This window comes from Notothenia coriiceps, unplaced genomic scaffold (assembly GCF_000735185.1).
Source record: "Notothenia coriiceps isolate Sejong01 unplaced genomic scaffold, NC01 NC01_scaffold00014738, whole genome shotgun sequence".
In the NCBI taxonomy this organism is placed as follows: domain Eukaryota; kingdom Metazoa; phylum Chordata; class Actinopteri; order Perciformes; family Nototheniidae; genus Notothenia; species Notothenia coriiceps.
The window spans coordinates 260,917-274,522 of NW_011347439.1; the positions used below are offsets into that span (position 1 = coordinate 260,917).

The following is a 13,606-nucleotide window of genomic DNA, read 5'->3' on the forward strand; positions in this document are numbered from 1 at the left end:
GTGACACTATAACACATTATTCCTCTTTTCTTTCAAACTAGACATCACTGTTTTTTCTGCAGTAGTTATAGTGTTGAGTTTATACAGTATGGAAAGGGTAAAACATTTAGTTCTCATATCGTTAACCGTGTAACATGAATCCGACCCCTTTTTATCTGTTAATAGGTCAGTTGGACAAACGATTGTTTTTTGGCATCTGCTTGTTTACTCTCTGGGTTGGATGCCCACTGACACTGTGGGCAATGTGCCATGTGGGGTGTGAGGGCTCTGCATCCATAGTGGAGGCTTGCAAGAGGATGTGTTAGAGTGCTGATAAGAGCTACCTGGGACACCTTCTGAACATTGAGTTGATAAAGCGGGGCATTTGTGTCGACTGCAGCTTAGGAGGAATTATCTTGTTGCTTATAGAGCGAGTCAAAATTAGCTAAATCAACCAACGCTCCAAAATATGGGACATCACATAGCTATCACTCTGTCTGGGTAAAACAAAACTTTCATAAGTTTGACCTGAAGAAGTGGAACAAATATTTTGCAGAGATACCACGCAATCCCTTGACACTCTCCAATGGTGTTGTTTTTAATAAGGTTTCCTCTTATCTCATTAATTTCCCTTCCAATCCTCCAGCCTATATCCAGGAGTCCTGATTGTTGTTTAAAGCTTTACATCTCTCCGGTTTCTTCACATTGCCAAAATTGATTACGTCCAACTATTTATTTTTGTGTCTCAAATTGTTTTGAAATGATTTTGCATTTAAGCAATATAACCTGTTATGCTAACTTGAAATTTCGCCTGGCGCTTGTTCTCATGAATTACTTTTTATGCAATAATTTTGTTTTACCTCTCCTCTGGTCTGACATGGCCAGAATGCAAACTACTCGACTAAGTATGGTGCAAAGGCAATCAGTTCACTCGGTGTTGAAAGCAACGCCACATTTGCATAATAATATTTCAGTTTTGCATGCCCCCTGAATAGAGATACGAGATCTGGATCATGGAGTTGCAATGCAAGATAATCAGCTTTACTTAATAGGTCACGTATTTTTCAAGTTAGGATACTGTTGTATTGGAGCTTTAAGGATCTCTCAATTGTCATTAATAAACTGTAATGTTTATGTCTTCATTTCCAGTATTAACATCAAAAAATGGAAGACTGTTGTACAGCCTCATTGGGTTTGATCTTTTAAAATGTATGCTGTATATTAAAGGCCATGACAAACACAGGGTAAGGTAAACTGATTATGGCTGCATTAATCCTTTTTTTTTTTTTTTCTTCTGGCACTCGCTCATTCTTTGGTACTAACATTTCCCTTTTCCCAATTCATTTTAGCTAAATGTCACAATTCCACTGAGTTGATTGCAGGGTTATCAGATCACCTGTTGTGCATGGTGTAGGGACTGGCTCCAAATAAAAAAATTGAGAGCAGCTTGGTGCATTCCCCCTCTTGGCCAATCAGGATGTGACAAAGCTCTTTCTTTAGTGCCTAAGAGAGGAAGGAGAATTTCATACCCAGGGCATACTGATGAATCCTTGACTTAATAAGGCACACCTCATTTGAGCTGATATCAATGCCAGAAACTCATCGCTGTAGGCCCTTTTCTGACTTCTTTGCTGTCTTTGCTTTTCAGATTTAGGGTGATTTTGAGCATTTGGAAACTAGCTGGAAGCAGAACTCAACAACAAGCTGAACAACACACAAACATTTCTTATATAATGGCTAAAAATAAACATATAACATGAAAGCGAACTATTGTGTTTATACAACTGGCAGACTTAGAAAAGCATTGATTCCAGTAGGGGTCGTGTGTACTTAAAGCTCTTCTCTATCCGGCTCTTTAGCTTGCTAGCTATTATGTTCAACATCTACTTGCTACCTTCGTCAAGCTATTGTAAAAATGTACTAAAGCTGTCTGTTTGGTGCTGGGCAGAAACATTTCTCAGTAAAACAGCTTCCTGCTGTATAGGCTACTGTAGCTGTAGGTCTTAAAACCAAAACACAAGCTAAAGATGCTCAAACGTTCTGTATGGCTATAGGACATTGCAGAATTGGGTGATCATTTTTGATTTTTTCATAATTTGTCTCTCATTAGGCAGTACACATGGGAGCTTATTTGACACATCGGTCTTAGAAAAATGTTGATTGATGCAGCTTGGCGTTCATGGCTGAAATTACCCAAGAAGTGAATGTAGTTTAAGCGTGATTGACTAATTTCTCAAGCCATGTTGAATGGAGGTTTTGTCTCTAATGAGAATGAGAATGAGCAAGGTGTGTTCTGAAGTCCAACACACACATCAAGATAGCTGCCCTTATTATTTTCAATCAAAACACACAAGGCTACCTTGGATTCTTAGTAGTGATTCATTGGCTATGTCTGTGTTCGCCTTATGGGCTCATTAAACACAGCTAAAATGTCATAAATCAGGCTACTTTTCGCTCTATGTGGTCTCATACAATACAACCAGGATACGTTCTACAGGCTTGTTAAACCATCACACTTAAAACACAAGGAGTTAGGCTGTCACATGTTGAACTGTTTATATATATATACATATTATTCTGTAATTAAAATCAGTGAAAATATCAAAGGTTTTCATAGTGTTTTTGAGGGGACACACTCACTTGTCATTAATAAATATGCAAACCTAAATAAGTGCCTTAGCTAATATAAAGTGCCAAGGTAAAATGATGTAGCATTTCTTTTTTTGTGAGGATTTGTGCAGTTGTAATTCAAACGCAAACGATTATTGTAGTAACATCTGGCTTCTTAGTTTTCTTTTTGGCAGTGTAGTGGTAGCCTAGTTTGTTTTAACTATGTTATTCTCCTGCGTATAGGAGAATATTTTGGCTCGTCTGAATTAGCTGAAAGTATGAGCATTATGCGCTTGCATTGCATTGAGTAAGTTAACCTATGAATAATAATCGCCTTGCTGCTTAAATGAGGTTTAATCTACTTTCATGCCACCAATCCCTAGGTTTCAAACCATGCCAGAGGGATCGCCGGTTCGCATGTATTAATCTGATCATAAGCAGCTCTGAAAACTTAACACCACTAATTTGCTGGAAGCTAATTTTTATTTCCTGACATGTAGTGTTGATCAAACACTTAACCCTAAACTGCTCATTGTCTCTGATTTCTACACAATTCCAGTTGAGTTTCATCAGCATAGTCCCTGTCAAATAATACCACAAACATACCTAACATTTTGTTACATTTTGTCTTTTTATGACATTGTTCATACCAAACATAGCATGTAGGCTTGAAAATGCAAATGTATAATATAAGTGTGTTTGGTCTCCTGAAAACACATTTAATAAGATACTAAATGGTGAAATCGAATTATGTAATACAATCAGTTTTGTTGAATGAATAGTATAATTAAGTCATGGAAAACAGAATGGAATTGAATAATTGATTAACTCTGCAATCATTAGCTAATTACCACTGACCCATTAAATTACCATATGTTCATAGTTAGGCTTTTGCACCTAAAGATTATCTTTGCAGTTAATCGTTTCTAAATCTCTATGAGGTAAAGATAAAATGATATAAAATAACTAGCCTATATTTTTTTACAGTGGCACATTTAAAGAATGGTACCTGCTTCCATCACTCAACCCAGATCTATTTTTGTTCACTGACCAATTAGGCTTTGTTCCTCTCGGACAGTGAAGGCAGGTTTAGGTTCCTTTGGGATTATGTGTTAGCTTTGTAAAAATTGGTGCAGGCTCTCTATTAGCAGCCCAGCATTTAATGATGTGTGTGGTGTGTATTGTTGGTGACTTTGTTGTTTACTTCTTCCAACATCACATTAATCATTTCAGTTCAGCCTAGTAAGTGTTTTTGAGCTGACAACAATACACGGTAGACATATTTAATTAGTAAGATGTGGCTTGTTTGGTCAGCACGCTTTGGCCAGCATGAGCAGAGAGTGCATGAGCAGAGAGTGTATGACGAGTGCTGTGCCGTGCTTGTTTGGTAATAACACCATGGTTACAAGATATTTTATTTCACCTATTTCACTTTATTTCATATTTGACATATTAAGATGTAAAAAAAAAAAAAAGAAAGGGAGAAGGGGTCGGATTATATAAGTGTAAACTTCTTCCGACCCCTTTTCGAAGCTAAAGCTTTGTTGTTTATTGATATCAGACACTTATACTACAGATTATTCAATTATTAATTAAATATTTCGTTTTGTTATTGCATTCATTTGTATAGTATTGTATCATGTCTATGTCATCTTTTGTTTCATTTGTATTTTCTTTGGTTTTACACGCTCGAAAAAAAGAAATAAACTAAACTAAATAAACTAAACTAAACCTAAAGCTATTTCTCTCCTTTCTCAGTTCCCTGAACTCTTGGCTGGAAACCTAATAATAAGTGAAACTGGTTCAAACTTTGAGATTGACTGAAGTTGTACAGATTGGAAAATATAAAGTATTGGTGGAAGACGTGAATATACGAAATTCCTTTTGTGCCACAAAAACAAGCGCGAGCAAAGCATTTATCCCCAGCAGTTACTTGACTATAGTAGTGGTTATGGTTCGGATATATAATTGGGTTTAGAATTTGAATGAATCACAACATACCTCCCCACTTTCCATTCAAGGTTTTCTTTTATAAAATCATACAATTACATAAAACTAAAAACTATTTGTAGTTTGCACTCTACATTTTACCTTAAGGCGCACAGCACTTTAAAAGAAAGGACGTCTGCACAACACAGAGATGTTTAAGTGACTGGATTTGGAAGATACAGGTGCAGCGACGGCAAAACTCAGACACAGAAAATGGTTGACTCATTTAGAGGTCCTGACAGAAAACGAATTAATCACTGAAAAGGCTCAGACTACCAGGCACTACCACAAATGTGATGGCTTTAATTTTCCTGTCAGCAGCACTCGAAGCAGAGTCATTCACTATACTCCATGCCACAGCCTATGCGTTTCAATGCAACCAATCATAGTACTCTAAATGTAATAGCTTTGTGCACACCAGTTATTCATACCAATATTTTTTGCTACAGATTCCAAAGGGAAAAAAATTGTGATTTAAAGGCAAGTAACCAACCATGAACACCGAATTAGTTTCCAACAAAAAGCCCTTTTTAGATTTCAAAGCCTTCGTCCTTCAATCATTCCATTAGTCCTGGCAGAGGACACACAACTTCATTAGACCTGCTGCTTTGAGAATATTCACTATGTAAAATCCATTTGAAAGACTTTGCATGACTGATTGCTTATTTTCCTTCTCTTATCCTTAAAAAAGATTTCGATTTTTTTAAGTAAAGGAAACTGATCAAAGCTTTCAAATCGGTTTCTCAGTGCTTGCAGACTCATTTTGATCCTGTTTCACTTCTCTTAGAAAAGTCGACGCACTTCACTGTGTAAATGTTTACATTCAGTCATGTTAAAAAAGATGTTTATTTAAGTCACTTATGGCCAGAGGATTGCTACATTTTACAGTTACAAGCTATATATCTCAACAAATATAAAAAATGATATTTCCTGGCCCAGAAGAATAAGCTACTCCAGTGAGGAAAAGAGTAAGCTCACTTCCAGCAAGCCCACTGTGAATTCCATATTTCATCTGCTGCATGTAGTAAGGTGATTTCAAAGATAAAGGAGAGGGAGAGATCAGAGACAAAGTCAACTCTGAAAAATGGAAACAGTGCTGGGCTTATTGTACCTACTCTAGGTCTCAGGCTAGATGGACCGCCAAGGATCTGTGAAAATCATGTTTTCAACTTTGCTGTTGTTGTTCATCGATGCTGCTGCTAGCATGACACTAGGGAAGACAATGTTGGTTTGTTATCCAACAGTTTGTTCTAGGCTGACATTTTTCAACAACCATTGGATTAAAATGACATTTGTAATCAAAATCCATTGGAGGTTGGTGATTGGCTGGCTTTCCCCTATAGTTCAAACTGTGATGTTGAATTGTGTGGTTTAAAGTCAAATATATTGTTGGATTGCCAAGAAATGTGTAACTGGTGTATGTCTAATACATTCTAATGATTATGGTTTTTTCCATTAGCTTAATAGCATTGTCAATGTGAGTGTGTTAGCATGCTGACAATAGCATTTAGCTCAAAGCACCAACAGCATCTTGTGGTTCAAGACCCTCTTTTTCAAATGTGGAATATGTATGCTTTTATTTTGACAAAAGAACACATTTAATATGTGTCTTTAAAGTCTCCCGTGACCCTCTCTCTGGCATATCATGTGACAAAGCATCAGTCACTAAATGAGGCCGACTATGAACACATTCTCTTAACAATTACATAATAATACTTTTAACGGCTTATGAAAAAAAAATGAAATGCTCAGCTTTAGGACGCTGTCACTTTTTATTTAGGCCACCTATTCCCCACAGCAGACACTGCACAATAGAAAATACATTTTGTTGAGGTCTGAACATCAGTGATGTCAGCTACTTTTGGGTAATCTCCACTCGGATACATATTTGCTCGAGTGGTGCTTAACAACAGCTTTGGTGCATTGACTCAGCTGAAGTTAAGTACTTATCTCAATTCTGAATAAAAAAGTATAAAGAAATCAGTTTGACTGGAGGGAAGTGGGCATGCCAAAAGACCTAATGACTACATGTTTACCACTTCTGATCTGGACAAAGAATCACAAATTGCTGATACAATGTATAACTGTGCAAGTAGCTCTTTATTCATTAGCATTCATTTTCAAACTAATTAGTATGAAATTGCAGTATCCTAGAGTAGCCTAGCTTTTTTTATTCTCACAGCCTGATACTTCTATAATACTGATGTGACAGTTCCGAGTCACTTAGAAAGCGATCTCAATCATCTTCACAAAAAGCAGGAAAACTGTGGCACATAACCTCATTATATCAAATATTTCCCACTTGAAATCACATAGCTGTTTGAAGCAAATCAACTGTGAGAGAATGCATGTTTATATAATCCCCGCACACCACCAACGCACAATCGAAGTTGTTTTGCACGACTCCCTGGTGTTTTTAGCGGGCACATACTTTTCACCTTGTTTTGATGTTATTATCACACATATTAAGGCAACAGAGCTTAAATATTGGCAATACAGTGTCGTAGAAATACCTTCGGTTCAGGGGAAATCAATCTTTTTTTAAGGTATCTAATATATCTTTGAGATCTTAATGATGCCATGATCTTAAAGTTCAATATATTCATAGAATAGACCAAAATACATAAAATAAATATCAAGCCCTACAACCAGAAGAAGATCTAGTAAGGCCTGCAGTTCAATTTACCACTTCTTACTCAATGTGCCCATTTGCTCTTTTCCCTCCATTTGACGGGTACAGCAGTCATGATAGCAGAAGTGAATGTCAACGAGTGGGGAAAACCATGTTCTTTAGTTCCTGAGCAGAGGGCGCCGTCAGGGTACAGATCAGCCACGTGACAAGGTGCTGTGACTCATTTCCAGCTCACTGGCATTAACGAGCAGTGCCCTTTCTGCTGGCAAGCGCAGTGTGGGAGCAGGCAAGCTGGCTTGACAGCGCGATAAGAAGGAGGGAGTGAGAAGGCTCCTGCTGCTTTCATCGGAGAGAAGTCAAGAGTGGAATACATTCACCGGCGCAGTTCGGTTCAGATAATTGCCTTGATAAACATAATTCTTTGTCATTTTGCTTACCTGTTTAACTGTGGCTGTCATCCAAGGAATGGCATGGTTTTGGAATTCGTCCTCGTTCCGCTCATTCCTCAGGTCTAATGTAATGTTAGATGCCCTGTCGATTCCTGACCCTATTTAACTGGATATTATTTTGAAATTACAACATTTTATAGAAGTTTTTATATCAAATAGGTCATACAATATATCTGGGACTGATGGTGACAGATGTGCTTATGCATCACTACACTATATTTAAAGGTGACCTATCATGCAAAATGCACTTTCGTACGTCTTTTATACATGAATATGTGTCCCCGGTGTTCCAGGGAACTCACCAAGTGTCAGAAAACACAACCCTCTCTATTTTCCTCCATACCCAAATCTCTTAAAAAGGGGCTGCAACGGATCTGATACAGACTGATCCAGATTTGAACACTTCTGTGACGTCACATAAGTGGCGCTACGGCTATTGGGCCAACTCCACCAATCAGGACGAGACAGCCACGGACATTGCCGTTCGAAAGCGCTGGAGACGCTGTAGTACATATGCCAGGCCTGTAGATGGTGCTGTTCTCACAGAATCAGCCCATGCAAAGACAGTGTTAAATTGAGCACATCTACAGGCCTGGCATATGTACTACAGCGTCTCCAGCGCTTTCGAACGNAAGCGACATGTAGTACACAAAAAGGATTTGCCTGAAACGGTAACTGCAGTGTATTACAAGACGCGTCGCAGTGAAAGACAGTTATATAAAAAGCCTATATGACGATAAAATACTTATCACTGACAATTAACAAAAATAAACGAAACACCAGACAAGATACATTTAAATATACCTACAAAGTAAGAGAGAATATAAAGTCTCGGTTTATGAAAACCTACACACCCAAGAACACAAGGTGTAACGGACGATTTCAACGAAATAAAGGAAGTCCGAACTAACTAATCATATACTGTCTTTTTATTTATTTGTAATTACTTTTTTTACAAGTAAATGTAACACAGGAACTTTCGGTATTCGCTCTTACATTGGTATACATTGGATACAGAGAAATAATGTCCACATAATAATGTTGTGATTTAATGTAAAAATAGTGTTTTTGTTCGTGACATTGAGCTAACAATTTAAACTAGACGTTGCTCATAAAAAGATATAAATGATTAGTATATAAAGTAAAATATAACAACACTTCACATTGTACTGTTATATATATATTCTTCCACACCGTACGAACTTAAAATCAAGACATAAAAAAAATTTGGGGACTTTATACCAGGGCCCAGTTAAACTGGCTTGTAATGGTTTCCCACGGCTTTACATTGTATTGTGTATTCCCAATTATGGATCAATGAATATGTCTAAACCTAAATTCTACACTTTATATTAGTTGAGCAAATGTAACCTGAAATCGAATGTGGACCTCATTTCAAGTGTTCGATGAGACGCGATATGTTTCTCATTATTGCATTTTTCCCGGACGTGGAAATGTTCCGATTGTGAAACTACGGTAGTTATTAATATTAGTTTTGTATATTTACATATTATATAGAACCAATACCCTACGACAATGTAGAGCGACGAAGTTTCTTTAATTCATTATAATCTAATTCAGATAAACACATAAACCATTGCCGAAATAGCATAGAAGACCTAAAAAGAAAGCTTTATTCGAAACATTATCGTAAGACGTCCGTGAATAACTGACGACATTGTACCGCTATAAGGATAGTTGAAGATTATACTTAAGACACTATGCCAGATGAAGCGTAGTCACTATCATAAGAGACAATCAAATTTGTGACTGACCACATCATAAGATTTGCTGCTACGTCACGTCCCTGTACACTGTGTTACCCGTGGCGAACAGAATGTTCACCACAGTAAATCCGCCAAAATATCATGTACTAAATTTGTATAGCACAGATGTACTTGTTGCAGTTGCTGCATGTAGTCTGTGCCTTGGAGTCCTTTGAGGGTCCACAGACCTCAGAGCTGGCTGTGGGGGTCTTCCAGAAGCTGACTGCGGGGGTCTTCTTGCGGCTGGCTGTGGGGGTCCTTCAGCGGCTGGTTGTGGGGGTCTTCCAGGGTGGGCATTTTTTCATAAGTGGAAAAAAATTAAAACAATTCCTTCACAATAAAAGCCCCGGCCATTGAGTTTCAGGTTGAACGAAAATATCCTTATATTTTGTTTTATTCATTGAAAATGGAAATCGGGTCAATTTGACCCGAACACCACACAAGGATTAAATAAATGTAGTAGTACACTATTCACCTCTGAATTGTAGTGGTGTAGAAGTACAAAGTAGCATAAAATGGAAAAAAGTTCCGCACTTATTTTTATGTATTTCGTTAATAAAATAGAAATAATGACAAAGAAACAAAATAACAGCATTTAAAACAGAAGGCTGCAGAAAATGTTTCACATTATCTACACTTTGATGTCTTGCCAGGTTACTGACTCAGTATTTTGGGTGTTTTGCTATACATAATTATACACCAATCAGAGGAAAACCTTAAGATTTCCCTTGTTGTGTATTTGTGGGCTTAAAATCTTGAGTCAGCTTTAGTAATGCGTTATCTCTTGTTGCTTGATTAACTTTTGCCTCTTTCATTTCTGAATTATGGAGGATATGAGAGTTCAGAAAGTCAGCACAACGACAACAGCTTGGGCCTGTACAGATTCACACACTTGTTCAATAAAGTTAGGAAACCTCATCTTCATGGAATTTAATTGTATTACATTAAATTTGGAATATAACTTCTTCTCCTTCTTTATGTGATTCCTGCTGAGGTTTATGACTACATGAGGTGCCGATGCTCATTTTATAGAGATAGATTTGAATAAATGCCATGTAAAATTAATATGAAGATAATGTCAATGTTATGTCTCATGTCTGGTTAGAGAAATTGTTGGAGTCTGCATTCTGAGTTCTTACCGGCTCACGCCTCAGCTCCTTTGGTTTTGGCAAATGATGACTTTTATGTTTTGCACAAAATCCAATAATGCCAGCAATAACAGCAACATGCTGTGCTGTCACAATGCATCTCTGATTTCCTTGTGTAACATATAGTTTTGGCTAATTTGTTCTACAATTAAAGCGACATGAAATTAAACTTTTCTCCACTTTACAGGCCTTAATAGTTATTTGGGGATGCATAGTGTGTCACTGGTTTGTAAAAGGAAAGCGTCACTTTGAATTATAGTTGTCATTAGTTATATTCACAAATAAAGGCTTATGTACATTATAATTGGTTTTAAAACAGCATGCATGCTTATTAAATCTGGTACGAAACCTGCTGAAAACAGAGAAAAACAAAGAGCAACTCAAACAAGTCTGAAAGAGGGATAACAATTGTCTTCAGGTTGGGCTTAAATAGGAAAACTCACCATTAAAATGGTAAACAATGAACACACTTTCCTTTACGTGAACGAAAGCCGCTCAACAGTCATGAACTGAAAAGTCAACCTGGTTTCTATCACATTGCATCATCCTTATTCTATATTAGGATAAACTGTTTTTTATTAAAAATAATGATGCAGGTATTTAGGGATTATTCAAAATGTTTTTATGAAAATATGTAAACGTTACAGCACACTGCAAGTCTTAAGTGGATTATATGTAATTGTAATGTAAAAAAAACGCTGCTTGCCTCCCTGCCTCCTGAATACTTTCTGTATTATAGAGTCTCATATTTTACGTTGCATATACTGTAAGCAGATGTGGACAAAGTACACAGATATTTTCCTTCAGAAAACTTATTTCCACATTGTACAAATACTCTGTCACAGTTTAACAGTACGAAAGCATAAGCACCATAATTCCAATAAAACAAATAAAATCTAACTTTATAAACTTCCGGGTAGCTTGAGATTTATAAGGGATCAATAACGTTTATCCTAATAACAGATGATAAGTTATTTATTTTTCATATTTGAGAGTAAGAAATACAATATTTATTTATGATATCTAGTAGAGTAGGCCTAAAAGAATAAAGAAGCAGAGAAAGGAAATACTCGCAACAGACTCAAAATTGAAGATCACTCATTGAGTTAATGTAGACTACTTACAGTAACAGAGGTGGGAGGAGTACTCAGATTTTGTACTTGAGTAAAAGTAGAAGTACCCGAGTGTAGGAATATTCTGTTACAAGTAAGTATTGGCATACAACTATACTTACAGAAACAAAAGTAAACATACTCATTATGCAGATTGTCCTCTTTCAGATATGTATATTTTTATTATAATTATTGATGCATGAATTTGTGTTTATCACAGCTGGTAAAGGTGCATCTAGTTTTAATTACTTTGTATTCTGCAGGGTAGCTTATGATTTACTCCAGATGTAACTAATGTCTTGTTAAAGAATTGATTATATTTCAGAAGGTACTCCATAAATGTAGTGGAGTAAATGTACACAAATTACCTCTGAATTGTATTGGAGTAGAAGTAAAAAGTAGCATAACATGGAAACACTCAAGTAAAGTACAAGTATTTTAAAATTGTACTTAAGTACAGTACTTGAGTAAATGTACTTAGTTACTTCCCACCTCTACTGCTACCTAGTCCAATCCTGATTACAGGTGCATTCTTTTTAATTTGTTACGTGTTCTGTTTCCAATAAATAGTAGGCCTATTGGTTTGGTTACATCTGGATTTCTTTTTAAAGCTGTAATCATCAACATCTTCACATATTATGGAAAATAATAAAGATGGAACTGCTGCATCTGTAATTTCTCTTTTAACACTGACTGGTGTAGTGATTCTAAACGACATGCAGTGCAGACATGTGACACAATGGGCACCAGTAACAGCAGTTCCTTCATTAGGCGGTGTGTTTAAACTGTCAGGGCCCGCTGAGCACGTAGCATCGATTTCAAAGTTAGCCTGTCAATTTGCAATGAAGCTAGCATGAAAACACCTGCGTTTTAGAGGAAATAACCGTTGTGCTGCTCATCATTCGTATTAGCTATGGACCTTAAACACCTCAACACACACAAATAGAGATTTCCTTCAAACTTTAAATCACATATCTTTCTCCTGAGGAGTTTACTAGTTCACCTAAGCAGGGTGAGTGCTTGTATCTGATGTATCATGTGGTCTTACAACCCAGTCTCATGGCATTTCGTGTTCACCAACACGATTATTAATCTATGATTCGTGTTCACCAACACGATTTCCCCCTTTTTTTTCGTGTTGCACAGCACGATTTTAAAAGCAATGTATTTCTATTGGTAGTCTCACGGCATTACGTGTTATAGGAAGACCGGAAGCTGTGTGGTTCATAAAAAAATGTTCTTATCTGGTTCTTACTCAATATCAAGCCACAATTATTGCTTTTATTTCAAATCGTACAATTTCTGACTTTTGTTGCCGTCTGTGAGGAAAAGAAATGGGGCTCAGAGCCTCAGGATACTGAAATCTGTCTTTTTTAAATCTTTTTTTCCTTCTAATTTGTTATTCATTTCAGAATAACACACTGTTATTTACTCACCAATAACACACAATTATCCTTGTTTTTATTTATTTGTTTAATTCCATAATCTCGTTTTTTTGCGTCCGTCAGGAACTGAATTTCAAAATAAAAATAACCGGAAACAGACGTAGGCATTTCGAGCGATTACCCAAGATCCTCAGCTATGGTTTAAGCTCGCTGATTGGATGTTTTAGCCGCAATGCATGTTGGGATTTGGTGTTTATATGATATGAAATCGGAAAAACATTTTAAAAGAATAAAATAATACTTAATTCCGAGTGTTCTTGCTTTTCTCTTTGAAAGTCATCACATAACGGCATTGTAATACACGGTTCGGCTGCATTACATATTACAGATCTGCCGTAGTTCTTTATTTATAGAGCCCTGATGAGAAGACCTTTGGAAAAACTAGAAGAAATGCGTCCGGAACTGAATACTTGACGTGGATCATACATATATCAACAATTAAACAACATCTTCAATTTCTCTTCACACAATACGTC

The 13,606-nt window shown here is 36.7% G+C and overlaps 1 protein-coding gene across 1 annotated transcript in view; it reads right to left on the minus strand.

Annotated features, from left to right (window-relative positions):
- Positions 1 to 13,606, minus strand: part of haao (3-hydroxyanthranilate 3,4-dioxygenase) — an 84,678-nt gene that overhangs the window by 69,752 nt on the left and 1,320 nt on the right. The gene's annotated exons all lie outside the window — the stretch shown is intronic.